The following is a 17135-nucleotide window of genomic DNA, read 5'->3' as shown; positions in this document are numbered from 1 at the left end:
TTCTATACATAGGGTCTACAGTACCACCCCTGCTACCCAGAGTTTCCCTTTTGAGGTTTCAGTTATCAGTGGTTAATCACGGTCTGCAAAAATTACATGGAAAATTTCATAGATAAACAATTCATCAGCGGTAAATTGAGCACTGTTCTGAATAGCGTGATGAAATCTCAAGCCATCCCACTTCACATGGGATATGAATCAGCCCTTTGGCCAGCATTTCCACATTGTATGCACTACCCACCCCTTAGTCACTTAATAGCTGCCTTGGTGATCTGACCTACTGTTGCGTATAGAGTGTGTAGGATCCAGTACTGTCCTTCGTTTCTGACATCCACTGAGGGTCTTTGAAAATATTCCTCAAGGAGAAGGGGTGATTACTGTACACATTAGCAATCGTTATAACTAGTCTGTGAGGTACATTACAGAGGCTTTTATTTTACTTATTTCGTTTAACAGTTGGAAAAAAACTACCTGTTTTTTAAGTGCTCATTCAAAGAATGTCATTGCACATGGAATACACACATCCACACATGCTGCTTTGGTGAGTCACAGAGAATCTTTCCCTGTGCCCTAAAATCTGAAATGCTATTAAGATTTACTCTGTTGATCTGGGAGAGCAAACCAATTCCAAAAGCACATGCCCTTTGCAGGAAAGTCCTGGACTTGTTGCTGGCATTTCACGCAGGGACTTTTCACAGTGTACTTTACCTGCTAACAGTGCACTCCAAGGCAGTAGTTCTTCAACCTGAGAGTACACTGGACTCTGTAAGGCCACTTGTTATAAATGCAGACCCAGGAATTCCACTCCCAGACATTTGGATTCAGGAAATTGGGAGTGGAAGCCAGGAATTCATATTTTACATGTGTTTTGTATAAAATTCTGATTTTGAAACAGATGGCCATACTTTGAGAGATGAGTTTAGAACAACAAAAGAAAAACATTTTTTTTAGAGTTATATACTACAAATCATAGACAAAGTTTTAGCAAAGAGGGTATCAGAATTCCATCTTGGCTACAAAGTCTTCCCTAACTAGCACCAATAGGTCCCAAATCCAAATATCAGAACTTAATGGAGAGAAATAAAGACCAAACAATGCTGAGCATATGCATTCTCATACGCAAACACACACAGCTGCATACATATCTCTGGAAATCATAGATTCTTTCACACAAAAAAATCTAGACTATAACATTCATTCGCTCCTAATGGTCACTGAACATTGTATGTGATAGGCCGTGGGGAATTATTCAGGTGGCTATAGAATTGTTCCTGAATTTAAGTTGACTACTCTTAGAGAATAACATAAAACATTCAGGCTTGCATGTTAATTTCTGTGAGTGAGGCCATAATATAACAGGAGATACAAGAAAGGAGAGTCATGCAGACTGATAGAGCAGTAAACACTTCATGGATGGGAGGTGAGTGCACTTCTAAGAAATGTGTAGGGAGTTGTGAGGATGGAAGGCACAGATGCAGAATAAACTGCTCACCAATCTATATAGACACATCTCTTTTGCATTCTGACCCTCCCCAGGCTTCAACATTTTGGCTTATCAACTCTTTTATAGTTTAATTCCATTCCATCCAGTACACATTTATGAACAGTGTACTCTGACTCTAGTACTTTTTCTTGGGACACAGAGAAAATAAACTGTTGGAAGAATTCATCCTAGTCCTTGAGAGGTTTACTCTTCAGTGAGTGGATCAGAAGCAGGAAGCAAAGAACTCCATTCAGGTAATTCTGACAACAGTCTTAAGCTATAATACCACTCCCAGTTAGAGTACATAGGCATATTAGTTAGAAATATGATGCTTTTTCCAATTTATTATAAACATGAAGAAAAGTTATTACTGTGTGTTGCTCAATAAGGTTTACAAAATATTTTCAGATATATTATCTCATCTAAGCTCCATGAAGACGGACATCTTTTGTTCACCAGTGCATCCCACATGCTTAAAATTCTACCTGGCACATGGTAGGCTCTCAACAAATGTGTAATAATTTAATTCTCAGAGCCCCCACATTTTACAGAAGAGGGAGTGATATTGGGCTTTCCCCTTCTGAAACATTCAGGGTCCTCCAGGATGGATACTAGGCTGGCAAAAGTGTCCTAATCATCTTTGCAGCTCCAGGGCTATTCATTCTGCAAGATCTCTAAGATCAACATTTTGGTCAATTCACTATGCACCATGTCCCTACTCACCCAGTGCTTGCACTACTCCTGGATGAGGCTTTAGAGCCACCCGGTGACCAGTCGAGTGACACCCTTAATCTAGCACCCTGGCTGTTGGTCTATTAAAGGAAGTAATTGTAGAACTGGAAGTATTGCAATTGTCCTTTTGGTCTGCAGGTGGAAGCAGCCTTGCATTTTCAGTTGAACAGAACAGCATGTTTTTGTGTTAGTTCTGTTGTTTCCATTAATGTCACAAAATGTTCCCTCTATATTTATTATGATAATGAGTTCTTAGAAGGAGTAAACTGACTTATACCATATCCTATAAATAGTCTTCTCACTCCCTTTGAAATTTCCAGTGCTCATTGGAAAAATCTAAACAATAAAATCAGTTGCTGTTCTCAAATGCCATGCTAGCTATAACTAAGTAAAATAAAGCGGTGGTTAAAAGCTTAGACCTCAGAGTCAGGCAGACTCGAGTTTAGGCTAAGCCCATTTATATATGACAGATCTTGAGCAAGCTAGTTAACATTTCTGAGGCTGCCTTCTTGTCAATAAAATGAGAATTATGAATTTTGTCCCATAAAATGGCTGTGAGAAATGAATAACGTTTGTAAAGGTCTTAATGCAGTGCATAGAACTCAATAAACAAGCAATAAATTGTAGCTAGTATGATTTTTATAAGTTTGTTGTTTTACATATGTGCCATGCATATACATATGTATGTATGTTTGTGTGTACATACATGTATGTGTGTGTATGTATATCTATATTTATCCATCTATATCTATATATAAAACAACTTAGTAAATTGAAGACACAGGAAAGAAAAAGTATAATCATAAAACAATTTCATTTTTGTCTCCTATGGTGCTTTCAAATCTGTTCGGTCTAGGCCTATTCTTCCCCTTCCCCTTGAATAAAATATAGGGCAAGTTTTATGACATTTATGTCATTTTCAGGTAACATAATGTATTTTAGTCATTTCAAAGCACAAAGATAATGCTTCATTCCAGTGATATGAATATCTGTACCCCTGTACACAGGCCAAATCTCTTTATAGCCACTCCTCCATCATGCAGTCATCCTCCATCATGTAGGCAATCTGTCTGCTGGAACTTTTGTTCCTTAGATTTCTTAGCTGGAGAAGTGCAGAGGTTTACTGTGTTTCTCTAGATCCAGGGAGCAAATACCAAGTGTTCAGAGTAGATGAACTGAAGCCTTGTTCTTTACGCTTAAAATGAGATTCAAGAACTCCCAGTGTCTGCCCCCTCAATGGTGACATAAAAGTGGTACTCAGTACATATCAATAGCTCCCTCCAAAAATTATCTCCTAATCTCTAACTCCTTTCTTGGGGTTAATTTTATTTGTTTGTTTGCTTGTTTTGAAAGGGAGAGAGATAGCTGGTCCACTAGGGGCTGCAAAACTGCTTCTCAGACACCATTTTTGCAACTCCGTTCTGGGTCTCCTGTTTCATTTTGGAACTTTGTCTTTATTGTCTAGTGGATTCAGTAAAAACTGAGTCAGAAATGATTCTAATTTAAAATCCTATTACACTGGCTTATGTGATGTTGTAATGGAAGTCCAGTGTTCATTTTGGGCAGACCACACCTGGATTTGCTGTGTTTATTCTTGGGTACCACCATTTAACATAAAACCCAACTAGAGAAGGTTCCAGTTGGTGAGATTAATGAGGAGATCGGCAACTATCTGGCAAATATCTCACATGAGGCATGACTGAAGGAAATTGGGACTAAAAGAGTATTTTGAATTTTTTTAAAAAGGGAGCAGAGCAAACGTGACAGTGGGTTTTAAATAATGGGTGGATGGCCCAAAGGAATTATGATCTTTCCAGCAGGCTTCAGAGAACATAACTAGAAAATATTGTAAAAGCACAGAGAAGCAGAATTATGCTCAATTAAGAAGGGACTTTCTAACAATTAGAACTGACTGAAAGGGAAATGGTTTGGTTTGGTGGGGGTTCAAATAGTGGTAGGATCACCATTGGTACAAATGTTACCTAAAAGATTCATGAATCAGTTCATGATGGGAATAATTGACATCTCTAATGTGGAGAATGCTTGGGCAAGCATGGATCCCTGAAAATAGTATGCTCTTTATGTATCTGTTTTCTTACATAGAATTTGAGTTTTCCTTAAGCCAAAACTCAGCAATGACCCAGTGAGTCATTCATCAAAAATCAACCTCAAATTCAGTAGCAAGGCATATGTTGTTACTCATTCTGTAACTTATTTCAGCTGGAAAAACAAGATGTTCATCATTGTACAGAATGATTAAGCAATGAGGGGTGTTTTGAGTGAACCAGGTTGGAATAAACCTAATGTGAAAGGTTAACATTTTACTCCCTTTGAGTTAGTAGGTAACCCATGAAGTCATTCTGGCATAAAAGCTTTCTCTTGAATGCCCTACACCCTTCCACATATATCCTATGTTCATTATGAAATAGGACATAAAATGAATCCATCTGAATTGGGCTTAATCTCACAAGTTGAGGCTTTTTTTTTCTTTTGACTCAAACACATTCAATTGGTCATTATTAGTATCCTTTCCTCATTTTGTATTTCCTTCTTCTTGTTTTCTCTCCAAATATTTAAGTATTCTCTCATGAAGAGCTCTCAATGTCAGCTCTTCTTTGTAAATCAAAAAGACTATGCAAATGGTAAGATTTCAGTGTGTACTTAATACATGGTGGGCAAGGAAACACTGAAATTGCTAGGAAATGTGGGATACTCTCTATAAACTGTTAGGTTGAGTCCTTATCACTGCACTCATGCCAACCTTCCCAGTTCAGTTAGCTTAACTGGTGTGTGCTTAACTCAGCACATCTGTTCTCACTTAAACATTCTGGAGTGACAAATATACAAAAGGAGTCCCTACCTAACACAGTAGATGACTAACTTTCTATTTTATTCCAATACACTGGTGCTAAATCACATCAGGGATAGAAATAATGTTATCAAGGGCCTAGAGGCAGTAGGACAAAGTATCAAATTAAGAAGCAGTGAGTGAGTACTTTGGTATGTCCAGAGTTTAGCATATGTTCAGGCCAGCATAAGAAAATGAAGCTGAAGTGGCAAGTTATGGTAACCTTGTGGAAGATCTTCAGTTCCAGATGAAGGAGCATGAATAAATTTGAACTTATCTTTGAGAGTAACTGATGGTTTTAGACAAGAGAGTAACAGTGATCAAGCAACAGACAGATTAGGTAGCATCCTTTTTTACTGCTACCTGTAAACTTAAGCTTCTATCTACTTACACTTTTAAACCAGAGTGAACTCCCGCCAACCAGGTATGCAGAAGCTAATAAAAACAAGTTCTAATCAATTGTATTTTAGGAAATTACCAAGAGTTATCTGCCTTTACTCTTTTTTTTTGCTGTTTGCACTGCACCTGCATCACCTCCCTATCTTCTAATGGCTTCCTGAATCTGCAGCCTTTGTAGTTTATTTGTCATTTATATTCCAGTGATGACCTTTGGACTTGAGAATTGACCTTGGGTTCCCCATCTTTTACACTTAGTATTCCTTAGGGTGCAACTTGTACTCACACTCGTTCATCTGAATAACCTCCATTCTGTCCTATTTAGCTCTGGTACCTGGAACCCTACCTTGCATCAGTTAATTTTATAGAACCATTTCCATTGCCTTTTTCTCAACAAGGGGAAGCAACTTCAGGCTTTGATTGTCCTGATTTCTTGACATACAACTAAAAATTCTACTTATTTATTTATTTATTTATTTATTTTTCTTTTTTTTGAGATGGAGTTTTACTCTTGTCACCCAGGCTGGAGTGCAATGGCGTGATCTCAGCTCACTGCAACCTCTGCCTCCTGGGTTCAGGCAATTCTCAACCTTTGTCAGATGCATAATAAATTGTAAAAATTTTCTCCTGTCCTGTAGGTTGTCTGTGTACTCTGTTGATGGTTTCTTTTGTTGTTCAAAAGCCCTTTAGTTTAATTAGATCTCATTTGTCAATTTTATGCTTTCTTCTTAACCCATGAATACTTCAGTTTCTCAACACGTTTATGCAATTTCTTTTGCCTAAAATGCTTTTTTATTTTCCCTACCATTTATCATAATCCTAACCATCCCTCAGGAATAAATATTAACTTTGTGAAGCCCAAATTGATATCTTCAGTTCACTCTCCTTTCTTTTTGTTGAAGTTAGAATCAGTAACTGGATAGTTTAGTATGTCACAATTAAGCTTTCTATATATTTGACGCCTCTAGATGATGTTTATTAGTCTATAACCAAAAAACAGAAGGAAGGAAGGAAGGAAAGATGGAAGGGAGGAAGGAAGGGAGGAAGGAAGGAAGGAAGGAAGGAAGGAAGGAAGGAAGGAAGGAAGGAAAGATGGAAGGAAGGAAGGAAGGAAGGAAGGAAGGAAGGAAGGACGGAAGGAAGGAAGGGAGGGAGGAGGGAGGGAGGGAAGGAAGAAAAGGGAAGGAAGGGAGGAAGGAAGGAAGGAAGGAAAGGGAAGGAAGGGAGGGAGTGAGGGAGGGAAGGAAGAAAAGGAAGAAAAGGAAGGAAGGAAGGGGATTTCACCAAGTAGCAAATATGTCAGGCTCAGGTCAGGTACTTAGTAACTGTAGATTAATAGAATGCCTTTCAAGAAGCTTGCAGGCAAATAGAAGTTTAGATAGATAGATAGATAGATAGATAGATAGATAGATAGATAGATAGATAGATAGATAGATTTGATAGATGTAGATAGATCAATCTAGATCTACAATGTTGAAATATATGTTTCCACAAAATGTTATAGGACCGTAAATGAGGAAATGATTAATGCCTCTGGAAACTCATTACAAAAGGCTTCATGGAAAAGATAATGGTCGATGTAGTTCTGAAATAAGAATTTGTTAGAAAAGAAGGGAGTGTTCCTAAAGGGAAATATCTTGAACAAAGACAAAGACTTGTGAATGTGCATCACTTTATTAAGAAATGTGTTTGTGAGAAGCATCTTATAAACAACTTAGGAGCACAGATGCTTTCTTTTGCCTGTGCTTGTAAATGCACAACAATACCAAGTGCAGTAAATAGATCATTGTAGATGACCACGTGATGACGTTGTTTGTTTGTTTGTTGAAGCCCAATGAGAATAAAGATTGTGTGACTAGCTTTATTAAATTCTGGGTCTTAATACATATATGTTGAGTGAATTAATAAATGAACAAATGAATTCTATGTACCATACATTGTGCTAGGCACTAGAAATTAATCAGTGAACAAGATATTCTAGTCAGGGGAGGGTATCCAATAGTATTTAGGCTCTCGATAGGTTTTTGCTATCTTTCTATCAGATGAGATATTTTACTGTGAGCATTCTAAAGAGATCCTTCTAAGGTGACTCTGTAATAGTGTAGTTTATTTTGGAATACATTTTACATTCAAGAGGCTAATTATTTTAACAGAAAAATGAACTGGAATTACAGAAACTTGGTTTCAGTCCAAGGTACACTTCAGAATTTTTTAGCTTATATTATATTGAAATGAAGGAGGTGAAATTATGAAAATTGTTCAGTCAATCTGACCATCATAGAAAGCCAATCTATGTAATCGAGGCTCAACAACAACAAATCAAGTACATTTCTTTGCTTATGCCTCAAATTAGCAAAGGTCTACAGCCCAGTTTTTGAAGAATTAATGGAAATAACTATCATTATTCGTCATTTTAGTCATATTCAATTGGAGTATATAAACATTTGTGTTTATTTTTATTTCGTACTACAAGGCATCATATCACCATTTTATAGATGATGAAAATGAGGACTATATATTAAGTGACTTATTCAACCTGACACAGCTAGACAGTGGCAGAATTAGAGTTTGGATCCAAGACAAGCAAAGTAGAAGACAGGCAAACGTCCACTGGAAATTATGAAAGCCAAGTAGATGAGTCAGGGAGATGGAAGTCCTCCCGAGGAGAGTGAGGCCTACTCAAAACTGGCACTTATTCAGGAACAAGCTTCCATTTTACCTGTTACTTGTCCAAACCCTTACTCATCAGGATCCGACAGCAGGACTCATATGTAAGAACTCATCTACCATTGAATAGGATGGAATCAGGGCCTGGCACCCATGATATTTGGACTGTCATCCTGGTTTCATGAAAGCTCTCTGCTGAAACGATGAAACAAGTCACTTCATTCCCTTGAATTTATCAGTGAAGTAGTTTCAATCATGAGTGATCATGAGTGATCAGCCCTCAGGGAAGCATCACTCATGAAAGGTAGAAGGTTCTATTGTACTGTATATCCTGTTCTCTACATGTGTGAAAACCTTGTGAGTTTTACCTTCCTTTAGAAAGAACTTCTCTCATTTTTGTCTCTTCTCTCTTGTCTGCTGATTCTACCTACTGAGACCCTCCTCCATCTTCAAGGATCTTCTCAATTGCTGTCTTCCTATAAGTGCATTGTGAGCCCTCATTCGTATGTGACCTTTTCTTTGAATTATTATTATTAGCTCTATGCTTGTTGTAATAATAATTATATAAGAAGTAGTCACTATTACAGACATGTGTTTAATGGACAAGGAAACAGATGACTGGGGTGGTAACTTATCCCAGTTTTTACAATAAGTAAATAATGGAGCCAGGATTTAAACCCAGATTTGACTGACTCCAGAGAACATGGTCCTAAATAACACTATGCAATATAGACTTCTACTTTGTTATCCCCATATCTTTCTCTACTAGATATCTGGAAACTCCTAGTTAAAACTGGAAAGGACTTTGGAGATACTCTTGTTCAGCAATTCATTTTACAGATGAATAAATGAAGGTTGCAGGCAAGTATTTTACCCAAGATGACAGCTGTTAATGAGACATATAAGACTCAAACCCTCTTTACTTTACACTTTTAGCTCTACCTGTAAGATTAGTAAGGGCAGAGAGGGTGCCTGCTCACCTTCTTATCACTCACAGAATTTACACACATATCTTGCTCGTAGCAAGGGCTTAAAGAACTATATTTCATTGGAATTTTTTGGCAACCAAAGATCACTCATCAGAAAACAGAGATTTTAGAGCTTATCGTAGTGATTAATAACATACATTGAATACAAACCAGTAACTGTTACTTATTTGCACATCTAAGAGACTTTAAACAGAGAATCTCAAAATACAGAGTTGTTTTGTTTTGTTTTGTTTTGTTTTGTCAGGGACAAAGCTCAACTAAACTTATTTGCAGAGATTAAACTAATGGAGCCCCAAATGGAACCCAAGAGTACAAACTCTTATGATAGAAGGATAATCACCATGTGACCTCCATTTTCAGTAAAATGTTTCAACCCAAGAATTTAAACAGAAGTGAAAAAAAATTATTTGGATATCAAAGGCATTAACAGCAGCATTTGCTTGGTGCTTCCTTTACCACATTCCTATCTTTTTAAAGATTCTCATCAATAGCAGAGTAAAATGCAAAGTATTTAGCACAAGATGCAAGATCTTTCCCAAGCTGGTTCTTCTTCTCCTCTCTAGATTCACTTCTTATGCATCCCTAATATGTACCCTGTTTTCTTGCTATTCTGAAATGCATGCAGTTCCTTTGAACCCAATGACATTTTCTCTGGTATCCAGAAAAAGCTCTTCCCTTTGCCTGGAAGATTTCTGTCCTTCGCCTTTTCCTCACCCCTTCAGCACTTAACTAGCTTCACTGCCTCAGCCTAGACTCAGGTTTCATCATCCGATAGGTAGTTGATTCTAAAGCCTGTTTGATCACCAGAGTCACCTGGGAATTGCTATTAAATATCAGATGACCAGATAAATAGTGATTTACAGGCATTGTCATTTCTTAAAATTGAATCACCAGGAGATTTTGAGATAGAACTGCCTGAGATAACTTCTCTGAGTCTACCTCTTCCTGTTACGTCACTTATCAAACTGTAATTCTCTGTGTCTCTTCTCCTTACCAGGTTGGGAATTCTTTATGGGCAGATAAATGCCTTACATTTCTCTCATGGCAGCATTAGATCAGTGATTAAGTTTGGATACCTAAATGAATACATTAGGTTGGCAAATCATTAGCTTATTTACTCAAATTGTTTCCTCTGCCTACAATATGACCATGTACACCCCTTTATATTCCCGTAACTTTTTCAGACTCTTTTGGTTAAAATTACTCTCTCCTTGCTGTATATTCCTATGGAAGATACTTTTGTTGATTTTTCTCTCATAACACTTTATAGTTTTACTTAAATTTATGTGTTTGTGTATCTCTCCCACCAAGTTCTCAGCTCCTGAAGGTCGGAGACTAAGATTTTTTTTTTTTCAATTTTGTGACTTCTTCAGTAATCATCAACATACCTCTCATTTCTGTTGTTGAATTATCAAAATTTTATATTTCTTTAATTTTCTAATCTTTCATATCATTAATATTCCATCATTTATAAGAATAAAATCCTTATGACATTTAATATTCCTCAGAAATGCGGTTCTCCTGCACAAGTGCTGGGGAAATTCTTATGTGCTCAAATTGAATACAGGATTCTTAATAATAAATCTGTAATCGATAGTTTCAGCACAACTTATTCTGAAGTCAATGATGTGGATTCCTTTGAGAATTGTGCCTCAAACATCCAACCCTATTGTTCTTTCAGTTCCAAGCTATACCTAGTAGTACCTGCCACTAAAACAAACAAAAAGTACAAGAGAATAATTGTGCTGCTTGGCAAAAATGGAGGGGGTTACTGGAATTATTCTGCCAGAAATGATCTGAGATCAAGATACTGGCACAGCAGAGACATATGTTTGAAGCCAGGTGACTAATCAGGGTGTTTTTTTTTGGAGGGGGGATGTGAATGTTTAACTGAGAGGCAAGGGTGAAGAGATGAACAAGAATCAGTGAAAGAAGATGACCAGAGGAAAGTAACAATTTAGTTGAAGAAGCCAAATCTTCTAAAAATGGAAAACTTGTGAGGCACTCATTTTGCATTAACCCACAAAAACCTTGCTGGATAGAGGGGAGACTCAAAGGAAATAAACTGGGATCAACAGTAAATGTTTAATAAAGAGATAAGTGAAGAACAAGCAAATGCATTAATGAATATCTGGTTTTACTTACATCTAAAATTTCAAGTAGTACCATAACAACCTGTATTTTAACCCCCTGCTATCTGCTTTGTGTACCAATGTCTAAATCTCTCAAGTGTAACTAGGATCAAACATAAAACAAATTGGTTTCTTCCTGCATGACACATGGTCATGTATGAGGTACTTCCTCTTAATTCCAGCGTGTGATCTTTTTTCATCTGAGTTCCTGCAATGGCCAATAGCTTTCTCTAGATCTATAGCCATTCTACACTTGCAACCTTGCCATTCCAAAGAGCCTAGAGGCTGAAGCAAACTTAAATACCAAGTTTGGAAAACAAAATGAAACAGCCTAAATCCCCTTGGTCAGTTAATATTTGCAAAAATGCTGTCAGTAAGTTATTAAACAAAGATTATTTCTCTGACCTTAAGGAATTATACATGAAAGAAAAAAGTAGGGTTATCTTATCACTTTTCCTAAAGTGCATCGCACCAACTGGAGTATAAACACCCCTTCTGAATAAATAAAAATGAGAGAGTGAAGTGCAGGAAAGAGATAAATAAAAAGATAATTCCTTGCAATAACACACAAGTTACCTTTAAAAGTTTTATAAGTATATGCCTCTTTTTATAAGAAAATATAGTATAGATATAAATCCAAGATACTTGTAAATCTAATGCCATGTAAACTTATTTAACTGTTCCCTATTCTCTACCTTTATTTTTAAGATGTCAAGTCCTATTTACTCTCTGCTTATATTCTCATTAGTAATACTTAAAACTAGACCAAAAATAATAATAAAATCAGCACACAATACATGTAGAATTTTTAAAATATTGTTTTAGGTTTAGTAGCCTTGGTCTTTTTAAAAACAAACTTTCTGTTTTGTTTATTTTAACTAACGAGTGTTGTTGTTCTTTTTGAAAATAAATGATGGAAAACTGAAGAATTAAGATTGATAAATGACATGCCTGGACCTATCTAGAAAGCTAATGTCTAGATGTGGGAAAAAACGGAAAACTTAACATGCTGACCTTCACATGCTGTATGTGTTAGGTCCAACCGCAAGAGGATGGTTTTCCAAACAGGTGGCCAACAACGAGTTCAGTCCTGCAGAGTGATAAAGAATGGATTGTTTAAGGGTGTTAGAGTAGGAAAGGGAAGCAAACACTTAGCTTGCCACTCCCTTAAATGGTATCCTTTATGAACTTTGGCATCCTTTGTAAACTTTTTCTGGTCAAAAGCAATTCATGGAACTTGTTGATAACTTACACATTCTGCCCTGTGCAAATTAAGGGTCTCTGACTCTGCTTCAGGGAAAACCACACACACACACACACACACACACACACACACACACACATACACACACACAATGTTTTTCAGGGCTGGAAGGAAAACAGAGAAACCTAATGCCTCCACAGATTGATGATTCCATTACTTATATGGTGGACCATTCTGGATTCTTGGAATCTGGAGATTTTTACCTGCATTTTGATCTCTCCAAAACCTTTTTATGACTGAGTTCTATGATTATATGACATAAAACCTAACGAGCTAAAATTTTGCTGCTTAAAATTCCTACTCAATTTTTTTAATCATTCAGAAGAAAATGAAAGCATCTGGGGCTAAATTTCAGCCACTGAGAAGTTTCTTCCATCCAAATGGAGAAAAAGGGGAATTCAGAAGCTTCCTAACAAGTAAGATGAGTCTTTTACTTGCAAGGGAAATGTATAAGGATCTCTCAGGTCTCTTGCCAGACCACCAAAACAATACTGATCTGTTTTCTTTTTTTTTTTTTAAGTATGGGCACATTATAGGCAATTTAAAATATATACCACTGTCATCTATATTTCCTACATCATTGACTAGCTCTGAAGAATTTATTCATGCAGTAAAAATGCGTCCTGAGCACTGGACTAGCTACTGGATAATCAGTGATGACTAAGACCTGTTCTCTAAGAGCTCACAATCTATCTTGATAGATTAAATAATCTTATCTTAAATAATGCACAATAACATTATTTAAGGCAATATAATTTAGTTAAATGCAATGTATTATAACTATATTTGAGGCCTAACCATTCAAACTATACTTAAAAAGTTTAGTAAAGAATGGTCTTTCTTAGAGCCTTTATGCTAAAAAAACCATTAAGTCAAAATTTCTTTGCAGCTTTTCAAGAAGATTGAGAATTAGAGAACAAAGGTATTTGTTCTAAATGAGTTACTCATCAAATTATATGTTCTTAGCTTGTATGATTAATGAAACTGTTAATAAAATGCTGCTGCGGTCATAGGTGTGAAGTAAGAATTTGCTGGCTAATAGGCTCAGGGACTTCCTGAGGATGAATGAGGGATAAGGAACAGATTGGGTGAGTCAATGGACGAAGCCTCTGGAAACCCTGGCTTCAACCCCAACTGAAACAGATACTTATTATATTAGAAAAATCATATCACTGCCTTGAGCCTCATTTTCAAAGTATAAGGAGAAAGGGAAGGGACTTCTCAGCTGTTAAAATTCTTATTCTAAATTGGATTTCCTAAATGCTACAAATGTCAGAAAAAGAACACTTGAAAGACAGAGCAGGTTGGCTATGTCAGGGATTGGAAGGCAGAACAAACAAAGGGGCTGCCCTTTGAAGAGTCAGGCAGATTATCAGCATGTACAGTAAGGATTCCGACACAGGCAGAAATGCTAGAAGGAAGAGAAAGATGAGGGGTTCAATGGCTGGGGTCAATAGTCAGGAAACAGGAACTGGGCTGTAGGGAGCTAAAGATTCAGGCTCAGATAAGCAGATCAGATACAGGTACAAGCCCCCCGCGTTGGGAAGACCTTGATACTTAAAGAAGGCCTTTGACAAACGCCTGCTTTTATGTTTTCCTTTAAGGAAAGGATTAAAGGAAAGCTAATTTGAATGAAATTGCTGGAGACCAAGGGCCACATTACACACATTCACAAATACTAGCTCATTTTTGTTTAATTTTAATTCATTTATTTATTTATTTAGAGGCCTAGTCTTGCTCTGTCACCAAGGCTGGAGGGCAGTAGCACATTCACAGCTCACTGCAGCCTCAAACTCTTAGGCTCAATTGATCCTCCCACCTCAGCCTCCAAAGTAGCTGGAACTACAGCTGTGTGCGACAAACCCAACTAAATTATTTTTATTTTCTTGGGGGGGAGGTCTCAACATGTTTCCCAGCCTTGTCTCAAACTCCTGGCCTCAAGTGATACTACAGCATCAGACTCTTGAGTATCTGGGTAAACAGGTAGGGTCCACTGTGCCAGGCTTAATACTAGCTCTAATTTTGGTTTTTGAGGAAACTGCAGTTCAGAGAGCAGCAGTAAATTTCCCCACTCTCAGGGATACGAAGGAGCTGGGTGTCTATCCTGAAACTGTTGGTAATGAGGCTGACGGTGGTGTCTCCCTCTGTTTGCAAAGCTTTCCAAGTCTTGGGTTGAAAAAAAATAATTTCCAAATGCTGTCCAAATGCAAGATTCATCCTTAGCCAGCCTCAAGTACAGGTAATACTGCTGGGATGTGACCCAAATGGGAAGTGAGAAAGACTGTCAGACAGGGCATGGGACCTGAGATAAAACACATTTTATACTGGAGCAGGTGCTCAGAGCCAGACTAAGACACCCTTATACGTGAGGGCAAACAGCTCAAGAAAGAGAGCATAGATGCAAAAACTTATGGTGGCCAAGGGCAGTCAAAAGCCCAGCCAGGTAGATGTTCAGTGACCTTGGACAGCAGATATGTGGGCTTCAGTGTCAGGGAATCTGGTGTCTCTCAATTTACATAACCAAGGAAAATGGCAGAAACTTTGGCAGACTGAGCATCTGACTTGGAACTGGGGTCAGGAATGAGCAAATTACCAGCTGCCAGTTGAATTGGACAGAATGTTTATTAATGAACTGCTTCAACAAATATTTATTGGTCACCTCCTAATTCAAGGCTTTCCTCCAGCCTGGGATTATATCAGTGAAAAAATAGACAAAAATCACTACTTCATAGAACTGACTTTTCGTTTGAAGGAAACCAGCAAATAATTTGGGTACCAAGGAACAGGCTGGGAACATAATTTTAAGAGCAGGCATTAGCGGGAAAATTGAGAACATCAGAGTCTGACCTGATTCCTTCTGCCTGGATTATTTGTCTATGACTTATTAAGTTCCTTCTTAATAGAGATGCACTTGTTCCCATATCCTGGCATGGCAGTGAACCTACGAAGTATAGGGTTTGGAAGCGTGAGACAGCAGGAAAGTCAGAGAAACTAAAAAGAAATTATCATGAGCAAGCATAACCCTCACATATGTATGACTCGTGTATATCTATCTGATTGCCTATATGAGATGTTTAACTGTTGTATTAGTCACGGTTCTCTAAAGGGACAGAACTAATACAATAAATATGTATATATTATACTATATAAATGTGTTAACTCATATGATCACAAGATCCCACAATAGGCCATCTGCAAAGAACAGAACTAATAGGATAGTCTATAGAGGGACAGAACTAATAGGATAAATAGATGCATATTATACCCTATATATATTTATGTATATATTTATACATAAATTTATATGTTTATATAAATTTATATATGTGTGTGTATATATATATATAAAGGTATTAACTCACATGATAACTAGATCCCACAGTAGTTTGTCTGCAAGCTGAGGAGCAAGAAAGCCAGTCTGAGTATCAAAACTCAAGAACTTGGAGTCCCATGTTTGAGGGCAGGAATCATCTAGCGCAGAGAAAGATGTAGGCTGGGAGGCTAAGCCAGTCTAGCCTTTTCACATTTTTCTGCCTGCTTTATATTCTGGCCACACTGGCAGCTGATTAGATGGTGCCCACCCAGATTGAGGGTGGGTCTGCCTTCCCCAGCCCACTGACTCAAATGTTAATCTCCTTTGACAACACCCTCACAGACACACCAGGAATCAATACTTTGCATCCTTCAATCCAGTCAAGTTGACACTCAGTATTAACCATCACAACTGTCACGAGTACACTTAAAATCAAAACACTTTTTTTGCAGGTTGCACATGACATAGGTTTAGCTCATCATTCAGATCATAGTCATATGAATTACACCCCTGCAGGTAAGTTATGCACAACAAGCATGGCCACATTTAGAAACTCTAGATTTTTACAACCAAGCTGTAATGACTGATACTAACTTGGTAGTGATGTTAACCAAGATGTATGACACTAAAATCATTCACTAAAATTTGTTTGGAAAATACTAAGTTTAAGTTAAGGAGTATGCTCATAAAGTAGGTAGCTAAAGATACAACATAAATTGAGGAAATATTTACTTTACTGTCTTTCTTCTGGAGAACGGAGGAACTTTCAGGATTATATGGCAATAGCTGAAGAAGCAAAACTTACACCTAACTGATTCACCACATCGTTCAATCCAATCTTAGAGACTTAAAATAGCAGAGCTAGAATACTTCTAAGATATTTCTTAAAAGCAAAGAGACCTTCTCAAGGTTCCAGAAATGCTAGTGACAATTCCAGTTTCAGAGCCCAGGTTTCCTAATGGCACATTTAGTGCTCTTGCCTTTCTACTACGTTATCATACCAGTCATATAAAAGAATGTCAGCTATTTAGGGTAAAAACAAATGTCCTCTGTATGTCTCAGCCTTTCTGGGAATACAAAATTCTCATTAAGGCTTTTTGCCAATTCTCAGTTCGTGAAAACATCACAGGTTTCATATACTCACACCTTTTACTCAAGCAAGGGAAAATAATATTTAGTTCCTCCCTGCAACAAACAAGTCTAAACAGAGCCAAGGCTGGTTTAGTCAGTTTTTCAGCCATTCTTTCGTAAGATTTTGTTTATGATCATTAACCTGAGTCACTGTTTTCCCTAAAGACAGGTACAAAGAAA

This window comes from Nomascus leucogenys, chromosome 11 (assembly GCF_006542625.1).
Source record: "Nomascus leucogenys isolate Asia chromosome 11, Asia_NLE_v1, whole genome shotgun sequence".
Taxonomy (NCBI): Eukaryota; Metazoa; Chordata; class Mammalia; order Primates; family Hylobatidae; genus Nomascus; species Nomascus leucogenys.
Note: the sequence above shows the minus strand (reverse complement) of the source record.